The following is a 26,845-nucleotide window of genomic DNA, read 5'->3' as shown; positions in this document are numbered from 1 at the left end:
GCGGGATCTTTTTTAGTTGCGGCGTGCAAACTTCTTAGTTGCGGCATGCATGCAGGATCTAGTTCCCTGACCAGGGATGGAACCTGAGCCCTCTGCATTGGGAGCTCGGAGCCTTACCCACTGGACCACCAGGGAAGTTCCAAAATATGCATTCTTATTAGGTGTCCATGGAATATATATCAAGATAGACCATATCCTGGGCCATAAAACAATTCTCAGTAAATTTAAAAGAATTTGAAATCATACTGCATATGTTATCCAACCACAATGGAATCAAGCTAAAAATGAATAACAGAATGATAACAGGAAGATCTCCAAACACTTGGAAACTAAACAACACACTTCTGAAAAATACATGGGTCAAAGAAAACTCTCACCTCAAGAAACTATGAAAAGAAGTGCAAGATAAACTGAAAGCAAGGAGAAGGAAGAAAATAATAAATATAAAGAGAGATATGAATAAAATTGAAAATAGGAAAACAATAGAGAAAATCAGTGAAAGAAAATTAACAAACCTCCAGCAAGACTGACAGTGAATAAGAGAAGACACTAATTATCAATATCAGAAATTAAATGGGATATCACTACAGACTCTGCAGACATCAAAAAGATAAGGAAATACTACAACTCTATACATATAAATTTAACAACTTAGATGAAATGAGCCAGTTACTCAAAAACACAGACTACCACAACTTGCTCAATATGAAACAGATCATTTGTATTTTTTTGTTGTTTTTTGTTTTGTTTTGTTTTTTTGGTCACGTGCGGCTTGTGGGATCTTAGTTCCCCAATCAGGAATTGAACCTGGGCTTGGCAGTGAAAGTGTGGAGTCCTAACCACTGAACCACCAGAGAATTCCCTGAAACAGATCATTTGAATAGCCCTACAGCTATTAAGGAAATTGAGTGCATAACTTTTTAACTCTCAAAAAAGAAATCTCTAGGCTTACATGGTGTCTCTGGAGAATTCTGCCAAAACTTTAAAGAAGGATTAACACCAATTCTATACAGTCTCTACAGAGAATACCTAATTCATTCTATGAAGCTAGTATTACCCTGGTACCAAGACCAGATAAAGACAGTAAGCCAAAAGAAAACTATAAACCAATATATCTCATGAACTTAGGTGCAGTAATACCCATGAAATAGTAAATTCATTCCAGCAATGTGTAAAAAGATTTATATACCATAATACAAGGAATACAAGGCTGGTTCAGTGTTCAAGTATCAACTCATAGATCCACCAAATCAACAGGCTAAAGAAGAAAAAGCATATAATCATATCAATTGATGCAGAAAAGGCATTTGACAACATCCAACATCTGTTTGTGATAAAAAAGACTCAGTAATGGGAATTCCCTGGCAATCCAGTGGTTAGGAATTGGTGCTTTCACTGCCAGGATGGGTTCAGTCCCTGATCGGGGAACTAAGATCCTGCAAGCCAAGTGGTGTGGCCAAAAAAAAAAAAAAAAAAAAGGCCTCAGTAAGCTAGGAATAAAGGGGAACCTTCTCAACTTGTTAAAGAACATCTACAAAAACCTACAGCTAACATAGTTACTGGCGTAAGGCTGAATGCTTTTCCCCTAAGATGTCCTTGGATGTCCACTTTCACCACTATAGTGAAGTGGCTAGAAGTTCTAGCCAGTTCAATAAAGCAAGAAAAAGAAATTAAAAGACATGACATACATATTAGAAAGGAGGAAATAATACTGTCCCTATCACCAATGATGTTAGTGTCGACATAGAAAATTCCAAAGAATTTACACACACACACACACACACACACACACACACACACACACACAATCCCAGAACTATTTAATGAGTTCAGCAAGATCTCAAGATACAAGGTCGATGCACAAAACCCAGTTGCATTTCTATGTATTGACATTAACAACATGTGGAAACTGAAATTAAAACCACAATGCCATTTACAATTGCTCCAAAGAAAAATACTTACATATAAATCTAATAAAACATATACAACATCTGTATTCTGAAAATTACAAAATGCTGATGAAAGAAATAAGAGAAGACCTAAACAAATGGATAAACACACTGTGTTCATACATTACTCAGTATAGTAAAGATATGAATTCTCCCCAAATTGATTGCTATAGATTTAATGCAATTCTGGTCAAAATCTCAGCAAGGTATTTTATAACATAGACAAGCTTGCTGTAAAATTTATAGGTAAAGGTGCAGGACCTAGAATAGTTATAATAATTTTGAAAAAAAGAATGAAGTAGGAGGAATCACTCTATCCAATGTTAAATCTTAATATATAGCTACAGTACCCAAGACTGTATGATACTGGCACACGGAAAGACTGATAGATCAATGGAATAGAATAGAGAACACAGAAATAGGCCCACACAAATATGGCCAAGTGATTTTTAGCAAAGGTTCAGGAGAAATTCAATAGAGGAAGGATAGCCTTTTCAGCAAATAGGACTGGAGTTATTGGGCATTCATAAGCCAAACAGAAGTGAACCTCAACCTAAGTCAAACACTTTTTACAAAAATTATCTCAAAATGGATTATGAACTTAAATGTAAAACAGGTCATGTAAAACTTAAAAAAAAAAAAAAAAACATTGGCCAAACATCTTTGGTGCATAGGGATAAACAAAGAATTTTTATATATGACACCAAAAACAGTATCTATAAAATGAAAAAATTGTTCATGAACCTCATCAAAATTAAAACCTTTTGCTCTGTGAAAGATCCTGTGAAGAGGATGAAAAAGACAAACTATAGACTGAGAGTATAATTGCAAACCACATATCTGACAAAGAACTTATTTCTGGAATACATAAAGAACTCTCAAAACTGAACAGTTAAAAAAAAAAGTCCAATTAGAAAACGGGCAAAGGGGACTTCCCTGGTGGTGCAGTGGTTAATCCGCCAGCCAGTGCAGGGGACATGGGTTCGAGCCCTGGTCCGGGAAGTTCCCACATGCCGAGGAGCAGCTAAACCTGTGTGCCACAACTACTGAGACTGCACTCTAGCGCCTGCGAGCCACAACTACCGAGCCCGCGTGCCACAACTACCAAAGCCTGCCCACCTAGAGCCTGTGCTCCGCAGCAAGAGAAGCCATCTCAATAAGAAGCCCGCACACCGCAATGAAGAGCAGCCCCCACTCACCTCAAGCAGAGAAAGCCCATGCACAGCAACAAAGACCCAATGCAGCCAGAAATAAATAAATTATTTTTAAAAAACACAGGAAAGAAAACGGAGAAGGATGTGAACATGTGTAGCACTGAAGAGGATTTATAGATGGCAAATAAGCACATAAAAAGCTGTTCAAAAATAAATAGCAATTATACATATACATGTATCTATTCTTTTTCAAATTCTTTTCCCATTTAGGTTATTACAGAGTACTGAGCACTTTGCTGTACACCTGGAACTAACACAACATTGTTAGTAATCAACTATACTCCAAAATAAAATTAAAATTTTTTTCTTTTTAGAAAAAGGAAAAAATTAGCAAAATTAGCAAAATACAAATTTAAACCACAACGAGATATCACTATATACGTATCAGGATGGCTAAAATAAAATGTAGCAATATGCCAAATGAGGGTGAGGATGCAGAGAAACTAGATCACTCACACATTGCAGATGGGAATGTAAAGATACAGCCATTCTGGAGAAGAGTATGGCAGTTTCCTACAAAACTAAACTTGCACTTACCATGTAACCCAGCAGTTGTTTACAAAAGTTTTATTTGTGATAGCTCCAAGCAGGAAACAACCCAAAGCCCTTCAACGGGTGACTGGTTAAACAAACTGTGGTACACCCATACCGTGGACTATTACTCAGCAGTTAAGAGGAGTGAACTGTTGATACACATGACAGCATGGATAAATCTCAGGGAATTATGCTGAGTGAAAAAAAGCCAATCTCAGAAGGTATTTTTATATAACGTTCTTGAATGACAAAATTATAGCGAGAGAGAACATATTGGAGTCTGTCAGGGACTGGGGATAGTAGGAGGGGCAGGGGTGGCTGTGGCTACATAAGAGTAACGAGGGATCTTTGTGATGGAGCTCTTCTGCATCTTGATTCTGATGGCCACACGATTCTACCTGTGTGATAAAATTGCATAGAAGTAAGCTTCAGCATACACACACACACACATACACATGTACATGTAAAATAAATAAATTTGATGGGTTGTACCAGTGTTAGTATCCTGGTTGTGATATAGGCCTCTGTAGGATCTCTCTGCATTATTCTAACTGCGTAGGAATCTACAATTAACTCAAAAAAAATTTTTTTACCTGGCCTTTTGAGAATAATTATGATAATGAAGGGGAAAGGCAACCACTCTTTATGTCCCTACTTATTATATCTACATCCTCTTCTCTTTGTTTTTAGGTTTACCTGGTTCCTTTTTTCCAGTGATTAATTCTGAGTTATGTTTAATCCCCCTTCTTCTATCTTCTCCATTTTTCCTGTCAAATAATCAATAGGTTTTTTGGGCCTGATGCAAGATTATTTAAAGTTATATTTAAATATAGAAACTATGACCATAGTTCTCAAACTTTTGACTGATTTTCCTTACTGTCCCAAGGGCGATAAGGAGAGCGTTATGCTCTCTAGTGGAGAGCACGTGAGAAGTATGTAAACAGTGAGCTTCTGTTGCTACCAAAGAAATGCCTCCATTACGAATCCTCTAAATCATCTTGTGTGTTGAAACAGGTGAGGGGATTTTTTTCTGCTCAACTCATTCTGAGCTCCTGCCTTTACCCTTGGTTGAGAATCAGGCATTACTCTTTTTGGAAAAGAGTAACAGCTTACTAGAATTCCAAGAGGGTAATGTTTACCAGTAGAAATAAAGGTCAGGATATTAGGAAGACCACATAACTGGTTACAAACATTTGAAAGGAATCGTAACATGTCCTTGGCAAGTACGGCGTAGTCTTTTGCCCCCGCACCTCAGCGTATGCTAGTCTATCTTCCTGGAATGCCTTCCTTCCGTCTTTCAAATCCTGCTTAGGTGCCTGAATCCTTCTGACCCCTTTCTTTATCCTACAGATATAATAATTCCATATGCTGTACTACTCCTACAAAGAATACATACTTATATTGTGACATATAAAATGGAAAGCAGCAGTGCAACACAGTGATTAAGAACGCGAACTCAACACCAAACTGAGTTCGAATCTCAGTTCCACTATCTGTATGACCATGACCAAGTTATTTAACCTCTTGTTGCCTCAATTTCCTCATCTATAAAATGGTGATAGTAATAATATTTACCTCATAGAGTTGTTATAAGATGAAATCAATCAATATATATAAAAGCCTTAGAAAAGTACCTGGCATGTAGTAAGCGCTATATTAAGTGTTAGCTATTGTCTTTATGTATATATTTATTTCACTTAATCAGACCATAAGCTACTTGAGGGGAGTGTAAGTTATCTATTGCCAAATTCAAATTACTCTAAAACGTAACGATTAAAACAACAAACATTATCTCATGGTTTTGTGGGTCAGAAATCTGGGAACACTTAGGTGGGTCCTCTGGTGCAGGGTTTCTCACAAGGCTGCAGTCAAGGCGTTGGCTCGGTTGGCAGTTATCTGAAAGCTCAACTAGGGGAGGATCATGTGGTTTTCGGCAGGATTAAATTCCTCATGGATTGTTGGACCGAGTTCTCATTTCCTCACTACCTGTTGGCCACCCTCGGTTCCTTTCAACTGGGCAGCTCACAACGTGGCAGCTGGCTTCCATTGAACGAACAAGCAAGAGAGGCTGAGCAAGAGATGTCACCCTAATTTTATACCCTGATCTCAGAAGTGACATCCCTCACCTTTCCTGCATTCTATTTGTGAGAAGCACGTTACTAGGTCCAGCCCACATTCAAGATGAGGGAATTACACAAGAGCAAGAATACGAGGAGGCAGGGCTCCCCGGAACCCATCTTAGGGGCTGCCTCCCTCCTCCCACGTGCAAATTACATTATTGCCTCCCAAAGTCCCCCAAAGTCTCATTTCATTATAGGCAGGAACTGTAACTACAGCTACCTTTCCTTACGGATTTGAACAAAGGGAAAACGGTAACGTTCTTCTTTGTTTTGAAGGAAAAATACAGAATCTCTTGTCACAAAAACTTAAGCTATGTGAACGAAATCCTATAAATAAAAATGTATTAAAGAACAAGATTTTTTTTTAGCTGTTTTTTTTTAAATTTTTATTTGAGTATATTTGATTTACCCTTAGCACTTATTTTGAATGCCCTGAAATCTTTTGGAGAATTTAATAACTACACAAATTTTAAACATTCATCATTTGATTTCATTTCCATGTTTGGTTTGAGTGTGAAGATATTCCAAGAGATCAGGAGGTAAAACTTAACTTTACATCTTAAATTTCAATAAGCGCATCCATGTAATATTTATCTTGTCTATTTATAGTTGGATTCATAATGCCAAGGAACGTGGATAATTTAAACTCCTTTTTCCAAAACAACTCCTGATCATGGTTGTCCAAGAAGGTACAACCAACTAAAACACAGCATTGTATTCAAATAGAACTCTTCTCATCTAGCCATCTCCAGGGCATTTCTCCAATCTCTAGCTATAGGTGCATTCATTCACCTGTGATATGAAAGAAACACAGAGTAGGTATATGACATACCTTGCTTTCTATCCATGAGACATATTTTCCCAAGGCATAAGCAAAAGCCGTCTGCTTTGCCATGGAGCCTCTGGTGGATGTATAATAGCTGTTGGAGAGGGCGTTTGGAGAAAGGGCAGAGGGAAGGGGATTTCTCCTTATGAAGGCTGAGTTCAGTGCCGTGAGACAAACCAGAGGAGTTTGGAGCCGACAGGTCTCCTCAGGTGGTATGTATTGATGGCACAATAATTAAAATCTATTTTTCTTGTTCCCTGTCCATAAAACTTTTTTTTCTGTTTTAAAACTTTGGGATTTTAAGACAAACTTAAGGTTTTAGATTTAAATTATCAATATAAAGGGAGATTTTCAAGCTACTTCATCTATCAGGGCTAAAAACCTGTAGGGATCTTCAGGATAGTAGTTTTATTTTTCCTGAGAAGCTACGAAGGATATAATTCATAAAAAATCAAATGGTGTATTATAAATAGTAAATAGTTCTGTCTGTGGACCGCCGATCTCCTGAAATAGCACTTCTAGGAATCTCTGAGCAATGCCTACTTACTAAATCCAGTAACCTTCCTGTCCTGCTTTTGCTACTGACCCATTTGTTTTCGAAACTTCTTCCCGGCATGAACCTTCAGTTCTGATCTAAATCAATCTCCTCATTTTCTCTGCTCACACTATCCTTGCTTCTGTCCACACTCCTCTGCTAATGTAATGCCCTTTTCTCAAGCCTCTGTCTGATCCTATCCCTCAGAGCCCAGCTTATGTTACAGTTTTTCCTTGAAGCCTCCCCACACCATGGGAGCCCTCCTGGATCTCTGCCTCCTGTGGATTACTCTTGCAGATAAAATTTATCACTGCTTATTTTGGTTCTTAACCAAATATTCTTTTTTTAAGTTATCATATAACCTTTTCACGAGTGAGTGTCCATCACAAAGCTGTCACGTCATGGTATTTGTTTTCAATTTTCAAAGACCTGTGGAGGGACTTCTCTGGTGGTCCAGTGGGTAAGACTCCACGCTCCCAATGCAGCGGGCCCGGGTTCGATCCCTGGTCGGAGAACTAGATCCCACATGCATGCCGCAACTAAGAGTCCACATGCCGCAACTAAAGATCCCACATTGCTACAACTAAAGATCCCGCATGCCACAACTAAGACCCAGCACAGCCTAAATAAAAATATACTAAAAAAAAAAAAAAAAAAGACCTGTAGAGATTAATAGGTTGTAAAGTGGGAGTTTGTCCTGCAGATGCTGTCCAACCCTACCAGGGGGTGGTGAGCAGTGCTGCATATCCTTGAGATTGAAGGGTGCAGAAACAGAAGAATGTGTCTTTCCTGAATTAAATGGTGGGTTTCTGCCTGAAATATTAAAATTAGACTTCCAAATCACAGTACAGAAATAAACTAAAACAACTTCAAATTAAACACATAAAGCTGGTATTTCTTTAGAGTATCTTACTAAAAGTATTATATGGTGTGTCTGCATGTGCGTGCATTTGTATGTCTGTATTCTGTGATACATGTGGATTCCTTTCCTCGTGGTTTCTTAATTATTTCTGAAACTATAATTTTCAAATGTTCCTGAATTTTTACTTAAACTAAGTCCTTTTGTGGGCAGTTTGTCAAGTTTACTACCTTTTCTGGCAAGAGTTTTATTGTGACTGCTGCTGGGCTCAGAAGTAAAACATCTACAAACTTCTGAACTAAATTGCAATAATGGTGACAGGTTCTATTCACCCTTCTTGGGTAGCTTCTCACAGAGTTTTCCAGCCTGTCTCTCACTTGCTCCCCAGTCATTTCTCAGTACAAAATACACAGGACACTGTTTTATAGTCAGCAGCCAAAAATTCTTATATTTTTTCCACCAAACAGAAGATAATACTCAGCCACTTAGGAAAATTCATCTTAATTTTACTCTCTCTGATGGCCATCTCAGGCAGGGAGTCCTTTAGGCATTTTTTATTTGCTTACCTAAGTTACCAATTTAACAACTTTTTCCCTTGGCAAATTATAGTGTGTGTGTGTGTGTGTGTGTGTGTGTGTGATTTCAGTGATTTCTTCATATTACATTTAAAGTGACAGTATCCCTTTTGGGAGACAGAAAAATAGCTGGTTTCATCATACTCCATAACTAAATTATAGGGTTTTTTAAAATAAATTTATTTATTTATTATATTTTTGGCTGCACTGGGTCTTTGTTGCTGTGCACGGGCTTTTCTATAGTTGCGAGCGGGGACTATTCTTTGTTGCAGTGCGCGGTTTTCTCACTGTGGTGGCTTCTCTTGTTGCAGAGCACGGGCTCTAGGCGCGTGGGCTTCAGCAGGTGTGGCGCACGGGCTTCAGTAGTTGTGGCTCACAGGCTCTAGAGTGCAGGCTCAGTAGTTGTGGCGCACGGGCTCCATTGCTCTGCGGCATGTGGGATCTTCCCGGACCAGGGCTCAAACCTGTGTCCCCTGCATTGGCAGGCGGATTCTTAACCACTGTGCCACCAGGGAAGTCCCTATAGGTTTTTAAAAATTTTTCTCTTTCCTGCACCTCTCCCAACTTAGCGCAAGTGTTTAAGTAGTATAGTACGTAGTCCTAAATCAAAATTCTATTTAAAATTCAAAAATTAAAATATGTCAGGGTACTAACTGCTACAAAAAGTTCTAGACCTCCTCCCCTACCATTAATATTACCAAAATATTATAAATTTCATTTGTTGGAATTGAAATTTTAAGTTTTAAGACTAATAAGTAATTAGCAATTTAACAAATTACATTTAATATTTGTTGATGAGAGTTTACACTGAAGCTGCTTAATTTCTCAACATGTTGCCCTTATACACACACAAAAAGTGAAAAGTGCTCTCCATAAGAGACTCTGTGTTGTCGCTGTGATCAGAGTCCTGGTTCTCTCTTTAGAATTAAGGGAGCATCTAAAATTCAAGATTCAATACTGTTGGAAAAGAAGTGATAAAGCCTTGATCCAACAACTCCCAAGAATGAAAATTCTGGAACAGTTTCCTGGGCTGGTCTTCTTCTCCTATTACCCAGCCTCTGGACCCAGAAGGAGTTGAGAGGAAATGTCATGATAGAGTTGCTCTATTAGTTATCTCTTGCTACATAACAAATTATCCCCAAACTTAAGAGCTTAAAACAACAAACATTAATTGCCTCACTTAATTTCTGAGATTCAGGAATCCAGGAGTGGCTTAGCTGGGTGGTTCTAGCTTAGGGTCTTAAAAATAGATGACTCATTTATATATACATGTGTACATATATATATATGTATATGTATATTTATATATAAATGAGTCATCTATTTTTATAAATTTATATAATTTTATATATAAAATTGCAAAAAAATGAGCACATTTTATTTTACATGAACATTACATTTAATTAAAATGTATCATGTGTTTCGTTATCATTTCAATTAACTTCTGATTTTTTTTTTTTTTTGCCTCTTTGATCAGGTCTTTATTCAAAATTAGCTGTCCAAAGTGATTTGACCTTTACCGAATAAACAAATTTAAGTTTATACAGCAGCCTTCTTTTCCTCTGTGGTGGGTTTCTTTTCTGTGGGCTTCTTTTTAGCAGGCTTCTTTTCAGCTGCTGATTTCTTGGTCACAAGAAAGGCTATAAAAACTTTTTCAGACAGCACAAGTTTGCTCCTCTCAGAGAAATGCAGCAACATAGCAAATAATTAATAAACGGGAAAAAAGACTAATGAAAGCATCAGTGTCAAATCATGGGGCAGATTAAGCAGAGAGCCATTAAAGTGAAATTGACAGTCCATAGTAGAAAAAGGAAGATGATGAAGTACAAAGGGCATGGAACATGGAATCAAAAGTTTGGCGTTCCAGCCCAGTTCTTCCAGTTGTTTGGCCTTAGGTAGGACACTTACTTCTCTGTGACTTTGTTTCCTGAACTATAAATTGAGATTAGAAGATCATGGTACCAGAAATCTCTTCTTAAAATGATGTAGCTCTGTGTGTCTAAGCTGTAATTGGCAAGACATAGAAGTATACAAGACAATAAAGAAAAGGCAAACAAAATACACACTTTAAGGAAATAACTGAAGGAAAAATTTCTGAATCAAACAAACAAGTTAAAGGTCAAGAAAGTTCAAGCTGCCTGCAAAGAATAATGATCAAAGAAAAACTCATTCCCACCATTCTCCCACCCCAGTCAAGCATATTTGAAAGAATAATCGATCATAAATGAAGCAATAAATGAAAGTCTAATTATAATAAAAGATATGAACTCTGCATTTTCAAAAGATTATAATAAAGAAATTTAACAAAGACACAGTAGATTTGAACAATGCAATGAATAAAATGTAACTGATTGAAAAAATCTATAAATGTACTTCCTTTCAGATGAAAAGATTCAAATGAATCTTTTATAGTAACTACACGATAAACATAAAGAGTATCAATTCTATAAGTGACTTTATACAGTTTCAAATAATTTTTTAAAGTACCTAATCATAAGGGAAAATAGTAAAACATTATTTTTACAAAAGTTCTCTTCAAAGAAGAAATACAGGGGCTTCCCTGGTGGTGCAGTGGCTAAGAATCGGCCTGCCAATGCAGGGGACATGGGTTCGATCCCGGGAAAATCCCACATGCCGCGGAGCAGCTAAGCCCGTGTGCCACAACTACCAAGCCTGCACTCTAGAGCTTGCGAGCCACAACTGCTGAGCCCACATGCCTAGAACCTGTGCTCTGCAACAAGACAAGCCCCTGCAATGAGAAGCCCGTGCGCTGCAACAGAGTAGCCCCCGCTCGCCGCAACTAGGGAAAGCCCGCACGCAGCAATGAAGACCCAATACAGCCAAAAATAACTAAATAAAACAAATAAATTTTTTTTAAAACTCATAAAAAAGAAGAAATACAGACTATAATAATGGAATTTTAAATTAGCTGTATTGAGGTACAGTTAACATACAATAAACTGCATGTATTTAATGTGTACAATTTGACAAGTTTTGACATGTGTATACACCCATGAAAACATCACCACAATCCACGCAATGAGCACACCCATCACCCCCAAAATGTTCCTTGTGCCCCTTCGTAATCTCTCCTGCACGGCCCTGCCTCCTGCCCATCCACATGATCTACTTCCTGTCACTATAAATTACTTCACATTTTCTAGAGTTTTATATAGATGGAATTATACAGTATGTACTCTTTTTGCCTGGCCTCTTACTCAGCATAATTATTTTGAGATTCATCCATGTTATAACTTATATGATCAATTCATTCATTTTTATTTCTCAGTAGTTTTCTCTTGTATGGATATACCACAATTTGTTTATCCATTCACCTTTGATGGACATTTGAGTTGTTTCCAGTTTGAGGCTATTACAAATAAAGCTGGTATGAATATTTGTGCACCAGTCATTGTATGGACATACACTTTAATTTCTCTTAGGTAAATGCCTAGGAATTGAATGACTAGGTTATATAGTAAGTGTATGCTTAAGTTTTAAGAAACTGACAAAGTGTTTTTCAAAGTGCTAGTCCCATATTTCATTCCTACCAGCAGAATGTAGGAGTTATAGCTCCTCCATATCCTTGCCAACACTTGGTATGGACAGTCTTTTAAATTAGACATTCTAACTGAGGCATAGCAATATCTCGTGATTTTAAATTTGCATTTCCCTAATGCTAATGATTTTTAAGCATCTTTTCATATGCTTATTTGCCATCTGTGTATCTTCTTTAGTGAAGTATCTTCTTTTGCCCATTTTTTATCGGTTGTCAGGTTTTTAAAAGAATTCTAGTAATCTTGAGAGTATTTATATATCCTGGACACAAGTCCTTTATCAGATATGTAACTTACAAATACTTCTCCAAGACTGTGCCTTGTCTTTTCACTCTCTTACCACTGTTTTCCAAAGTGCAGAAGTTCTTGATTTTGGTAAAATCAATTTTTTTTTCTTTTATGGATTGTGCTTTTGGTGGTGTTTCCATGAAATTTTTGCCTAACCCCAAATCACAAGAGTTTCTTCCATATATTCTTCTAGAAGATTTATAGTTTTAGGTTCTGCATTTAGTTCTATGAACTAGCATCAGTTAATTTTTCTGTGTAGTGTGAGGTATGGATCAAAGTTCTTTTCTTTCTTTCTTTCTTTCTTTTTTTGGCATATGGTTATCTAATTGTTCCAGCAGAATTTGTTGAAAAGAAATGTAATTTCTTTGGATGTTTGTGAAAAATCAGTTGTCTATATATGTGTGGGTCTATTTTGGGCCTCTATGTTCTTTCCATTCATCTGTTTGTCTATCTTTTTTTGTTAAGTATTTTTTTTAATTTATTTTATTTATTTATTTTTGGCTGCATTGGGTCTTCGTTGCTGTGTGCGGGCTTTCTCTAGTTGCAGTGAGCGGGGGCTACTCTTCTTTGTGGTGCATGGGCTTCTCATTGCAGTGGCTTCTCTTGTTGCAGAGCACAGGCTCTAGGCGCATGGGCTTCAGTAGGTGTGGCGCACGGGCTTCAGTAGTTGTGGCTCACGGGCTCTAGAGTGCAGGCTCAGTAGTTGTGGTGCATGGGCTTAATTGCTCCACGGCAATGTGGGATCTTCCCAGACCAGGGCTCGAACCCGTGTCCCCTGCATTGGCAGGCGGATTCTTAACCACTGTGCCACCAGGGAAGCCCCTGTTTGTCTATCTTGATACCAGTTCCATATTGTCTAGATTACTGTAGTTTTACAATGTCTTGAATTCAAGTAGTGGAAGTTCTTCAACTTCGTTCTCCTTTCACAGAGTTGTTTGGCTTTCTAGGTACTTTGTATTTCCATATGAATTTTATAATCAACTTGTCAATGTTTACAGAAAAAGCCTATTGGGATTTTGGTTGAGATTGCATTTAATATATAAATCAATTTGGGGACCGTTGGCGTCTTAACAATATTGAGTCTTCCAACCCATGAACAAGGTGTGTCTCTTCCTTTATTTAGATCTTTTTAAATCTTTCTCAGCAATATTTTGTAATTTTCAGAATACAGCTGTTATACATCTCTTTTTCAGGTTAATCACTAAGTATTTCATATTCTTTATGCAAATATAAGTGGTCTTTTAAAAGTTTTTTCAGTTTCCAGTTGTTCTTTGACCATGTATGGAAATAGAATTGAATTTTGTATATTGACTTTATATCCTACAACCTTGCTAGACTCACTTCTAATCAATGATCACTTCTAATACCTCTTTTGCAAACTCCATTGGATTTCCTAAATGATCATGTCTGCAAATAACAATAGTTTTGCTCTTTTCTTTTCAATCTGGATTCATTTTATTTCTTTTTCTTGCCTGATTTCATTGGCTGTACTTTCGAGTACCAAGTTGAATAACAGTGGTGAGAATCCACATCCTTGTCTGTTCCTGATCTTAGGGAGAAAGTATTCAGGCTTTCACCACTAAGTATGACAGCAGCTGTAGATTTTTTTTAGATGCGCTTTATCAGGTTGAAGAAATTCCCTCATGCTTTTGTAATTATTGATATAGTTAGGTTTAAGTCTATCATTCTGACACGTCTTTTCTAATTGCCCTATATGTACCTTCTTCTCCTTTTCTTCATTTTCTTTGTATTGAGGATTTTTTGATTCCTTTTTATATCTTGAGTTGGGTATTGGCTATTACTTTTTCTGTTGTTCAATGGTTGATTTAATGTTTGTAGTATATTTTCCTTGATGCATCACAGTCTACCTTGAAGTGATATTATGCCACTTCATGTACAGTATACAAACCTTAAAATAGTATACTTCTACTTCTTAGCTCCTGGCTTTTATGCTACTGTTGTCATGTATTAGAGTTAATACGTGTATTAGAAACCCCACGATACATTGTTCTTATGTTTTCTTAAACAGTTATCTTTTAAAGATATTTAAATAAGAAAAAAGGGCAAATATTTACCCATATAGTTACCGTTTCCAGTGTTTTTCATTCCTTTACATAGATTTATATCTCCACCTGATACATTTTTCCTTCTGTTTGAAGGACTTCCTTTAACATTTATTTCAGTCTTGGTCTGCTGGTGATTAATCCTTTCATTTCCTATATATTTCAAAAAGTCTTTATATTGCCTGGGTTTTTTGTTTTCTGGGTTTTTTTTTTTTTTTTGACTGTGCGGCATGTGGGATCTTAGTTCCCCAACCAGGGATTGAACCATTACGCCCTACATTGGAAGGTGAAGTCTTAACCACTGGACCACCAGGGAAGTCCCTAGGCTGACAGATTTTTTTTTTCTTTTAGTATATTAAACACGCTACCCTCTGCCATCTAACTTGCATTGTTTCCAAAGAGAAATCTGATGCTTCTTTGTGTCTTTCTACATAACTTGTATCTTTTCTTTGGTTGCTTTTATCACTTTTTTTTTTGTGAACTGATAATGATGTACCTTGGTGTAGTTTTTGTTATATTTCTTGTGTTTGAGATTTGTCAAGCTACTTGAATCTTTGAATTTATAATTTTCATCAAATATGAAAAAAAAAGTTTGACCATTGCTTCTTCAAATATTTTGCAGATCCCCACCCTGTCTCCACTGAGGACTCCAATTACATTTATATTAGGCTACTTGAAGTTGCCCCAAAGATCACTGATTTTCTGTTCCTTTTTTCTTGAATTATTTTTTAAATCTATGCTTCAGTTTGGATAGTTTCTATTGCTATGCCTTGATGTTCACTAATCTTCTTTATGTCAATTTATAATCTGCCATTAATGACATCCAGTGTATTTTTCACCTTAGATACTATAGTACTCATCTCTACATATTCAATTAGGTATTTTTTTAATATATTTTATGTTTCTACTTAAGTTTTTGAACATATGGAACACAGTTATAATAACTCTTTTTTTAACATCTTTATTGGAGTATAATTGCTTTACAATGGTATGTTCGTTTCTGCTTTATAACAAAGTGAATAAGCTATACATATACATATATCCCCATATCTCCTGTAATAACTCTTTTAATGTCATTGACTGCTAATCTAACAGCTGTGTAAGTTCTAGTTTAGTTTTGTTTTATTGATTCAATCCTCATCAAGGGCCATATTTTCCTGCTTCTTTGTATGTCTAGTAATCCTTGACTGGATGCCAAACATTGTGAATTTTGCCTTGTTGGGAGGTGGCTATTTATATTCCTGTGAATATTCTTGAACTTTGTTCTGAAATGCACTTAAGATAATTGGAAACACTTTGATCCTTTCAGGTCTTTCTTTTACAATTGTTAGGTGAGACCAGGGCCATGTTTAGTCAAAGGTTAGTTATTTTTTACTACTGAGGTAAGATCCTTTTGAGTACTCTACCCAACGTGCCATAAATTATGAGACTATTCAGTTTGGCTAATGGGAACAGGTTCTATTCCCGGCCCTCTGTGAGTTTCTCTAATCCTTTTGGATGGTTAATTCCCAAGCCTCCAGTAATTTCCTCATACATAGGCACTGATTAGCACTCTGCTCAATACTCAAGAGGGACATTCTAAAGATCTTCAGGGTTCTCTTTTTCTATCTCTCTGGTACTCTGTCCTGTGATGTATAGCCATCTTGGTCTCTCCAGACTCTCAGCTTCATTTCCTCCATTCAGGGAGTCCAGTGAATCCCCTTTCTATGCTCTAGACTGGAAACTCTCTAAAGGTAAAAAGCCAGGACAATTACAGGGCCTAACTCATTTGTTTCTTATCTCTCAGGAATCACCTTCTTTCATTGCCAGTGTGCAATATTGAAAATTATTGTTTCAAGTATTTTGTCTGGTTCTGCTGTTGTTGCTTCAGGTGGGAGGGTAAATCCATTTCCCATTACTCCATGTTGGCCAAAAGCTCAAGTCCATTAGTCTTTTATAAGAACTATACAATAATCTTAAATAAGCTTAAATTCTACAGAGAATTATGTGTGTGTGTGTGTGTGTGTGTGTGTGTGTGTGTATATATATATATATAAAATTTTATACATATACCAAATTATGTGAGTAAATGACAAAAATTTGTTAAAAGTAAATATTCTCTTCAGAAAGTCCAGAAATAATAATGGCATATTTTTAAACAATGGAAATCCTAGATAAAACATTTTAAAATCACTGGAATAGAGCCAAAAACCAATATGTTTCCTTCAGATGCTGACACTGACAAAAAGAGAGAAAAGAGAAACCCAATTAGTCAAATTATATTTTAGAAAAATAGAAAAGGAAACTAGGAAAGGTATAGTAATAAATTTAAAAGTAGAAATATAGTATTGGAACATGATAACTTAGTATGAAAGATAAATAAAACTTAAAATTAGCTCTTTGAAGAATAAAATACAGGTAAACTATCAGCCCAACTAATTTTTTTAGAGCACAGAAAGCACACAAATTAAGAATGTCCAAAATGAGGATGAAGATATTGCAACCAATAAATACACGTATAGGGAAATGATGTAAGCCAAAATGCAGTCGTCTCCCCTTAATTTCTGTTTTGCTTTCCCCAGATTTCAGTGACCAGCAATCAACCACAGTTTGAAAATACCTACAATACAATAAGATATTTTGAGAGAGAGAGAGACCATATTCACATAACTTTTATGACAGTGTATTGTTCTATTATATTAGTAATATTGTCGTTAATCTCTGAGGTTGCCCAATTTATAAGTTAAACTTTATCATATGTATGGATAGGAAAGAATGTAGTATACATAGGGTTTGGTACTATCCGAGATTTCAGGCATCCACTGGGGTTCTTGGAATGTATCCCCCTTGGATAAGGGAGGACTACTGTATTACTTACTAGTTATCATTGGGAGCTGGGGTTACATATAACTTTTATTTATCTCTTTCTCTGTTGTGTGTATGTGTGTGTTTTACATTTTCTGCAAAGAACATATGATACTTTGTAATAAAAAAGGTATTTGGAAAAAAAGTTTATGCAACAAGATTTAGAAAACTTAAAGGAAGTAAGAAGGAAAGAAAGAAAAACATTTATCCAGTTGATTTACAGAAGGAAAAATTGGAGTGGCCAAGAAAAGATTAAAGAGATGTTCACCCTTACTAGTAATCAGAGAAGCACAAAATAAAACAATGTGAGAACATTCCACATCTTTGAGTTTGCATAAGTTAGTAAGTCTGATAATGCCACGTGCTGGCAAGGATGTAAGACCCAGGAGCTCTTATATTCTGCTAGCAATAGTGTAAACTTATAATGTTGCACTTTGGTTCTCTGGGAAACAGGCTCTGAGACAGAGATCTGTGTACGGAAGATATTGGAGAGTGTGCTTGGGAGCAATACCTGTAAGGAGGGAGAGAAGTAACATTCAGCAAAAAGAGAAGTTGCGCACTCCTTACTCCTCTTCCCCAAGACCCTGGCAACCATGAATAGGCTTTCTATCTTTATGAATTTTATCTCATATGAATGTAATCGTATGACATATGTCCTTTTGTGAATGGCTTCTTTTACTCAGCATGTTTTGAACAACTCTGTGCCCACAAATTTGATAACTTGAATGAAATGGACCAATTTCTTGAAATACACAATCTACCAAAACTCACACAAGGAGGAATAGGCAATATGAGTAGGCCTAAATCTATTTTAAAAATTCAGTCAATAATTAATGAACTTTCAAAACAGAATGCACCAGGTCTAGATTGTTTCCCTGGTGAATTTTACCAAATATCTAAGGAAGAAATTATACCAATTCTCTATAATCTCTTCCAGAAAATAGAAATAGAGGGAATACTTCCTAACTCATTCTGTGAGGCCAGCATTACCCTAACCAATTACCAAAACCAGAGAAATATATTACAAGAAGGAAAAAAAAAACTACACGGTGATATCTCTCATGAATAATGGTGCAAAAATTCTCAATAAAATGTTAACAAATAGAATCCAAAACTGTATTTTTAAAATGTATACACTATGGCCAAGTGGGATTTATTACTCCAGGTTTGCAGAGCTTGCTCAATATTTGAAAATCAGTCAATATAATCTACCACATCAGCACACTAAAGAAGAAACATCATATGATCAAATGCAGAAAGAACACTCAACAAAATCCAACACCCATTTATAATAAAAACTCAGCAGACTAGGAATAGAGAGGAACTTCCTAAGCTTGATGAAGAATATGTATAATAAACCTGTAGCTAACATCATACTTACTGGTGGAAAGCTAGACTCTTTCCCTCTAAGATCAGGAACTAAGCAACGATGTCTCCTCTCACCACTCCTATTAAAATTGTACTAAAAAGTCCTTGTTAAAGCAATAAGGCAAGAAGAGTAAAGAAAAAGCATACAGGCCAAGAAGGAAGAAATAAAACTTTGTTCGTGCAGATGACATGACTATCTATGCAGAAAATCTCAAAGAATTGACATGGTAGCAACAACAACAACAAAATCCAAAATCCCTGGAACTAATAAGAGATTATAGCAAAGTTGCCAAACATAAGGTTAACATACAAAAGTCAGTTGCTTTGCACAGCAAAGGAAACCATTAACAAAACAAAACAAAAAATCACCTATAGGTAGGGATTGCAAACAATGTGACTGACAAAAGGTTAATATCCAAAGGGTTAATATCCAAAATATACAAACAGCTCATACAACTCAATATCGCAAAAACAAACAACTTAATTAAAAAATGGGCAGAAGACCTAAATAGGCATTTCTCCAAAGAAAACATACAGATGGCCAAAAAGCACTTGAAAATGTGCTTTCAATATCGCTAATTATTTAAGAAATGAAAATCAAAAGCACAATGTGGTATCACCTCACACTTGTCAGAATGGCTTTCATCAAAAAGTGTATAAATAATAAATGCTGGAGAGAGTGTGGAGTAAAGGGAGCCCTCCTACATTGTTAGTGGGAATATAAATTGGTGCAGCCACTATGGAAAACAGTATGGAAGTTCCTTTAAAAACCAAAAGTAGAGTTACCATATGATCCAGCAATCCCACTCCTGAGTATATTTCCAGAAAAACATAAAATAAAAACTGTAATTCAAAAAGATACTTGCACCCCAATGTTCATAGCAGCACTATTTACAATAGCCAAGACATGGAATCACCCTAAATGTCCATCAACAGATGAATGGATAAAGAAGATGTGGTATGTATATATATATTTATATATATACACACACACATATACAAACATATATATGTATATACATATGTGTGTGTGTGTGTGTTTGTGTATATATATATATATATATATATATATATATATATATATATATATATACACAATGGAATATTACTCAGCCATAAAAAAGAATGAAATATTGCCATTTGCAGCAACATAGATGGACCTAGAGAATATTATATTTAGTGAAGTAAGTCAGAGAAAGATAAATACTATATGATATTACTTATATGTTGAATCTAAAAAATAATACAAATGAATCTATATGCAAAACAGAAACAGACTCAGAGACATAGAAAACAAACTTATGGTTACCAAAATGGAGAGGAAGGGAGGGAGGGACAAATCAGGAGTATGGAATTAACATACAAACTGCTATACATAAAACAGATAAGGAATAAGGATTCACTGTATAACACAGGGAATTATATTCAATATCTTGTAATAACCTGTGATGGAATAGAATCTGAAAAAATATATATAACTGAATCACTTTGCTGTACACATGAAACTAACACAATATTGTAAATCAGCTACACTTCCAAAAAACAGTCAATTGCTTTGGTATGTGCCAGCAATAACCAATTGGAATTTAAAAATTACACCATTTACATTAGCACCCTCCCCCCTCAGAAGGACATACTTAGGTATAAATCTAACAGAATATGAACAGAGCTATTTAAAGAAAACTACAAAACTCTTATAAAAGAATTGTGGAAAAGAGATCAATATTATTAAGATGTCAGTTTTTCATACTTGAGATCAATGCAATCACAATCAAAATCCCAAGTTATTTTATGGATATTGACAGACAGATTCTAATGTTTAGAGAGGCAAAAGACTCAGAATAGCCAACACAATATTGAAAAGAAGAACAGGGAATTCCCTGGTGGTCCAGTGGTTAGGATTTGGCATTTTCACTGCAGGGGCCTGGGTTCAACCCCTGGTTGGGTAACTAAGATCCTGCAAGCTGCATGTGGCCAAAAAAAAAAAAAAGAACAAAGTTGGAAAACTGACACTACAAAACCTTAAGACTTATGGTAAAGCTACAGTAATCAAAACAGTATGATATTTGGCAAAAGAAGAGATAAATAGGTCAATGAAAAGAAATAGAGAGCCCAGAAATAGAATCACACAATATAGTCAACTGATCTTTGACAAAGGAGCAAAGACAATTCAAAGGAAAAAGGATAGTCTTTTCAACAAATAATGCTGGAACAACTGGACATCCACATGGGAAAAAAAGAAACCTTACATCTTTCACAAAAATTAACTCAAAAAGGATCCTAAGTCTAAAGGTAAAATGCAAACCATAAAACTTCTAGAAGATAACAGAAGAAAAAATCAGCACAATCCATGAAAGAAAAAAGTGTGAAGTTGAACTTCAAAAAAATTTAAAACTTCTGGTCAGAGAAAGACACTAAGTGAATGAAAAGACAAGTCAAAGACTAGGGGAAAATATTTGCAAGACACATACTTGATAAATGACATGTATCCAAAATATACAAAGAACTCTTAAAACTCAACAATAAGAAGACAACCCAATTGTAAAATGGGCAAAAGATCGAGCAGAGGGGTTCCCTGGTGGCGCAGTGGTTGGGAATCTGCCTGCCAACGTGGGAGACACGGGTTCGAGCCCTGGTTTGGGAGGATCCCACATGCCGTGGAGCGGCTGGGCCCCTGTGCTGCAGCTGCTGAACCTGCACTCTGGAGCCCGCGAGCCACAACTACTGAGCCCACGTGCCGCAACTGCTGGGGCCTGAACGCCTGGAGCCCATGCTCTGCAACAAGAGAGGCCACTGCTGTGAGAGGCCCGTGCACTGCAGTGAAGGGTGGCCCCCGCTCAGCGCAACTGGGGGGGGCCTGTGTGCAGCACAGGCCAAAAAAAAGATCGAGCAGACACATCACCAAAAAGACATGCAGATATCAAATAAGCATATGAAAATATGCTCACCATTATATGTCATAAGGAAATTGCAAATTAAAACCAATGAGATACCACTACACACCCATTAGATTGGCTAAAATCAAAACATTGACAACACCAAATGCTGACGAAGTTGTAGAACAACAGGAACGCATTGGGGGTGGGAGTACAAAATGGTACCGTCACTTTGTAGGGTTTTTGTTTTGTTTTGGTTTGGTTTGCTTTTTCCTAGTAAAAAATTGTATTTACTTAGAAGCATTCAGAATGTCAACAAAAGAGCTGCAACCTTTTTTCTTTCTTTTGCAATTACCGAGTGGTATTCAGTTAACAGAACAACAATTATTTCATATAAGCTGCATCAGAGACAACTGAAGATGAAAAAACTACCATCCCCATATATAACTAATTTGTGCTGTGCACCAACAAGAACGTGCTTTAAATTTCCATGCCAATTTACAACCCCCATACCGTACCAGGCAAGGTGAGTGGCTGTGGAAAGTACCACCAGGACACAGCTATCTAAATACACATCCAGTAGTGTGTTAACTGTACAAAAAAAGGCACTGTACAGTTCAAAAACAAATCATACACAGCCTTATCTTTCAATTTTTTTCTTTAAAAAGGGTGAGTTTTTACAGGGGGGTTAAATACTTCATGGACAAGAAAAAAAACTGCACTAGAACCACCTTATTCATCATCTTCTTCTTCCTCTTCATCCTCATCTTCCCCATCTTCCTCTTCTTCCTTCTTTTTCTTTCTTTTTTCAGCCTTGACGATTCCCTTTTCTGCTGCATCAGGCTTCCCTTTAGCTCCTTATGCAGCAATATACTTTCTGTACCCTTCCTTCAGCTTAGGAACCTTCTTCTCCTAAGGCTGCTTGTCATCTGCAGCAGTGTTACTCCACATCTCCCAGTTTTTTTGCAACATCACCAATGGATAGGCCAGGATGTTCTCCTTTGATTTTTGGACGATACTCAGGGCAAAACAAGAAAAAGGCTGAAGGAGACCTCTTAGGTGCATTGGGATCCTTGAACTTCTTTTTTGTTTGCCTTTAGGAGGGATATAAGTTTTCAGTTTTCTTTCATAACAGGCCTTGTCTGCCTTTACCATGTCATTGAATTTTCCTTTCTCTTTAGCAGACATGGTCTTCCACCTCTCTGAGCACTCGTTAGAAAACTCTGAGAAGTTGACTAAAACATCTGAGTGCTTCTTCTTGTGCTCCTCCTAGCAAGTTTTCCAAAGAATGCATATGATGACATTTGGCCTCTCCGCTTCTTAGGATCTCCTTTGCCCATGTTTAAGTATTTTTCCTCAGTGAGGCACAGAGTTGCCCAGTTCCCGTCCGGCTCTCACTTGCCCGGGCACTGTCTCTATAGAGCTCAATGACTGTATAGCCACTCTGGAAGACAGTTCAGCAGTTTCTTACAAAACAAAACATACTCTTACCATACAATCCAGCAGCTGCACACCTTGATATTTAACTAATGAGTTAAAAACAAATTCACATCAAAACTTGTGCACGTGTTTATAGCAAGCTTATTCATACCTGCAAACACTTGGAAGCAACCCAGATGTCCTTCAGTAGGTATATATATAAACAAACTGTGGTATATTTATACAATAGAGTATTTTTCATCATAAAAAGTAATGAGCTATGAAGCCATGAAAAGACATGGAGTAACCTTAAATGCATATTTCTAAGTGGAAGAAGCCAGTCTGAAAAGCCTGCATACTGTATGATCCCAACTATACAGCATTCTAGAAAAGGAAGAATAGAGACAGTAAAAAAATCAGGATCCTCGGGAAAAGAGGGAAGGATGAACAGGAGGAGCACAGAGAATCGTCAGGACGGTGAAACTACTCTGTATGATACCGTAATGGATACATTACATTATACATTTTTCAAAACACATAGACTCATACAACACAAAGAATGAACCCTAATGTAAACTATGGCCTTAGTTAATAATAATGTATCAATATTCATGTATCAATTGTTAACAAATGCATCACACTAATGCAAGATGTTAGTAATAAAGAAAACTGGGGAGGAGGGGGTTGGATAAAGAAGATATATGTTTCTCGAAACCTAAAACTGTTCTAAAAATAAAGTCTATCAATTATTTTTTATAACTCTATCTCCATAGTTAATTTTATTTATTTATTTTTTTTTTTAGTTTTTCTTATATATATATATATTTTTTTTTTAGTTAATTTTAAAAAGGTAAAAACTTTTAAACAGGATTTTCTAACCTATTTAAAAGTTTCTAAAGCACTCTAGTGGGTTTCGAACACATTTATTTAAAATGTAAATGTAGCATATTGTGATTAGCTTGCAGGAACAATTGATTGTCATTAGGGAAGATGAAAATTTCAACATAGATTTTTGCATAATTGTTGGATGAGATTGAAATATAAATCACTTGGAATTGATTAGTTTTGTGAGGTGTCTTTTACAGCTATTTTAGATATTAAAACAGAACTTTAAATCCCTACAAAACAAAATGTCAAATCCAGATTTTAGCTAACATTTATTGTTACTGTGTACTAGGCACAGCTCTGAGCACTTTATATGTATTAATGATGTATAATATTCCAATAAAAATCCAACAGGTAGGTACCACTATTCATCCTATCATCCTGTTTCACAGATGAAGAAACAAGAAAGAGAGAAAGAGAGAGAGAGAGAGAAAGAAAAAAGAAAGAGAAAGAAAGAAAGAAAAAGAAAAAAGGGAGGGAGGGAAGGAAGGAAGGGAAAAAGAAAAAGGGAAAAACAGTTAGGTAACATCATCAAGGTCATACGGACTTTAAGTGGACTAGCTGAGATTTGAACCCCAACAGTCTGTCTCTAAAACTTATATAAATTATTTTAAATATAAATAGATTAAGTATTCCAATTAAAAGGCAGAGGCTGTCAGACTGGATTTGAAAATCAAGATCTAGTTAAATGCTGTTTACAACATACGTACTTCACATTTAAATACACACATAGGTTGAAAGTAAAAGGTTGGATAAAATATACCACGCAAACCTTAATCATAATAAATCTGAAATGGCAATGTTAATATCAGACAAAATAGACACAAAACAAAAAGTATGAATAGAAAATTAAAAGGGACATTTTCATGATAAAAGGGCCAATTCATCAATAAGACATGAACATTATAATATGTACTCACCTAATAAAAAAGTTTCAAAATACACTAAGCAAAAACTGCAGAACTAAATGAAGACATAGACAAATCCACAATCATGTTTGAAGAGTTTAATATCTTTCAGTAGTTGGTAGAACAAGCAGGCAAAAAGTCAGTAAAGACACAAGAGTTCAACAATACCATTAAGTGACTTGATCTAATTGACATTAGTAAAACATTACCTAGCAAAACATAGGATACACACTCTTTTTGTGTGGAAATCATCATCATAAAGAAACTCTTGCACATGTTCATTTTTTGTAATAATGAAACACTTGAAACAAAACTAGAGAATTCATAAATAGTAGCATTTTATACAAAGAAAAATCATACAGCGGCTAAATAATCAGAGCTAATTTCATTCATATGGATCAATATGGATAAATCTAAAAAATCTAATAATGAGTAAAAGAAGCAAGTTGCAGAATGATAAGTACAGTATGATAACAATTTATTAAAAGCCTTAAAACATACAAAACAATGTTGTATTTTAGTTACGGTTACGACATACTTAATGAAAATACATTAGCTGTTTGGGAATGACATATTGCCACTTCAGGACAGTGGTTACCTCAAAGAAAAAGGGGAGGGAAATGAGATCAGGCATTCAAATGTATTAGTAATATATTTTTTTTAAGAAAAAAGGAACTAATAAAAACTACTTTTGCCATTACTTAAAATATTGAAAAACTAGATATTATCATAGTGATCGACTGTAAGAGAATCCAACATTCCACCTACACCTATGTTGCTGAAAGCCTCTGGGGCAAACCACACAACCAAGCAAGATGGTGTCCTCTCAAATTGATGATTGACTGTTTTGGGGGAGAGATTCTTAGGGCCCTCCCTTCAGTCTCAAAGGATGAGATGGCTCTCTTCCTATCCAATCCGTCTATGTCTACATATAATCTCCATCTCCTAGTCCCAACTCCAGGATCCTACTGCATCAGTTACTGCCTCCCTCTCATGCTTGTTCAATCTCTTGCTCTTGATAGCCTTTGAACATGCTCAGATCTCTGGCAATTAAAAAAGAAAACTGACCTTGGCCTTGATAATGTCATCTTTCTTTTTACCTGCAACTGAATTTTTCAAGAGGAAAGTCTAATTACTGCCATCCATTTTCTCAACTCGTAGCAATCTGGCACCCACTCCTATCATTCCTTTGAAACTGCTGTGGCAAGCTCACCAATGATCTAGTTTCCAAATCCAGAGGTTATTATGCAGTCCTTATCTCACCTACCTCTCTGAGATACTCTCTTTCTGAAATTTTTAACCCCTGGACCGTAAGAGCCACAGCTTTCCCATTTACCTTGGTCCTCTCTTCTTCAGGCTTCTTCTTTGGCTTCTCATTGCCCACCCCCTCCACCTCAATGACTATTCTAACTAACCTTATCTACCTTATCTCTTCTTCTACCTATGTGCTGGTGATCTCCCAAATCTCCGCCTCTACCAGGACCACTTCCAGACTTCTAGACCTATGCGTCCAATTGACAAATAGTCCTGTCCACCTGGACATTCCACAAATATCTCAAATTCAACAAATACAAAATAAACTCATTATCTTTCCTATGGTTCTATCTCCTCCTGCTTCCCATCTGCATTCCTTGTCTTAGTCAATGCATCTACTGCCACCCTAGTTACCCAGCAGTTAGATCTTCCTAATTCCTTGTCCCTCAAATATCAACACACACTAAGTTTTGTTGCTTCTGTGTTAGTTCAGGCCCAGCTCATTTCTCACCTGTGCTATTGCCATAGTCTTCTGCCTAGAAATCTACCTTCAGGGTTTTCCTCAAACCATCCGTTCTCCTCCCTACTGCCAAAGTCATTTTTCTAAAATGCAAGTTTGATAAGTTCCCTCTCTTGCTTCAGATCCCTCAGTGACTTCCCTCTGTCCATGCCACAAAGTTCCTCAGCATGTCTTACAAGGTTCTTCATAATCTAGCCCCTGCTCACTCATTCAGACTCATCTCTAGTCCCTCCTCTGTTTTACTCCAATAG

The 26,845-nt window shown here is 36.4% G+C and overlaps 1 long non-coding RNA gene and 1 pseudogene across 1 annotated transcript in view; one reads left to right on the top strand and one right to left on the bottom strand.

Annotated features, from left to right (window-relative positions):
* LOC112398984 (uncharacterized) overlaps positions 1 to 26,845 on the top strand; it is a 43,926-nt gene that overhangs the window by 15,599 nt on the left and 1,482 nt on the right. The window lies entirely within an intron of this gene.
* Positions 22,341 to 22,948, bottom strand: LOC112398983 (high mobility group protein B1 pseudogene; annotated as a pseudogene).

Source organism: Neophocaena asiaeorientalis, unplaced genomic scaffold (assembly GCF_003031525.2).
Source record: "Neophocaena asiaeorientalis asiaeorientalis breed wild unplaced genomic scaffold, Neophocaena_asiaeorientalis_V1.1 scaffold114, whole genome shotgun sequence".
In the NCBI taxonomy this organism is placed as follows: domain Eukaryota; kingdom Metazoa; phylum Chordata; class Mammalia; order Artiodactyla; family Phocoenidae; genus Neophocaena; species Neophocaena asiaeorientalis.
This window is presented reverse-complemented; position numbering and strand designations above follow the sequence as displayed.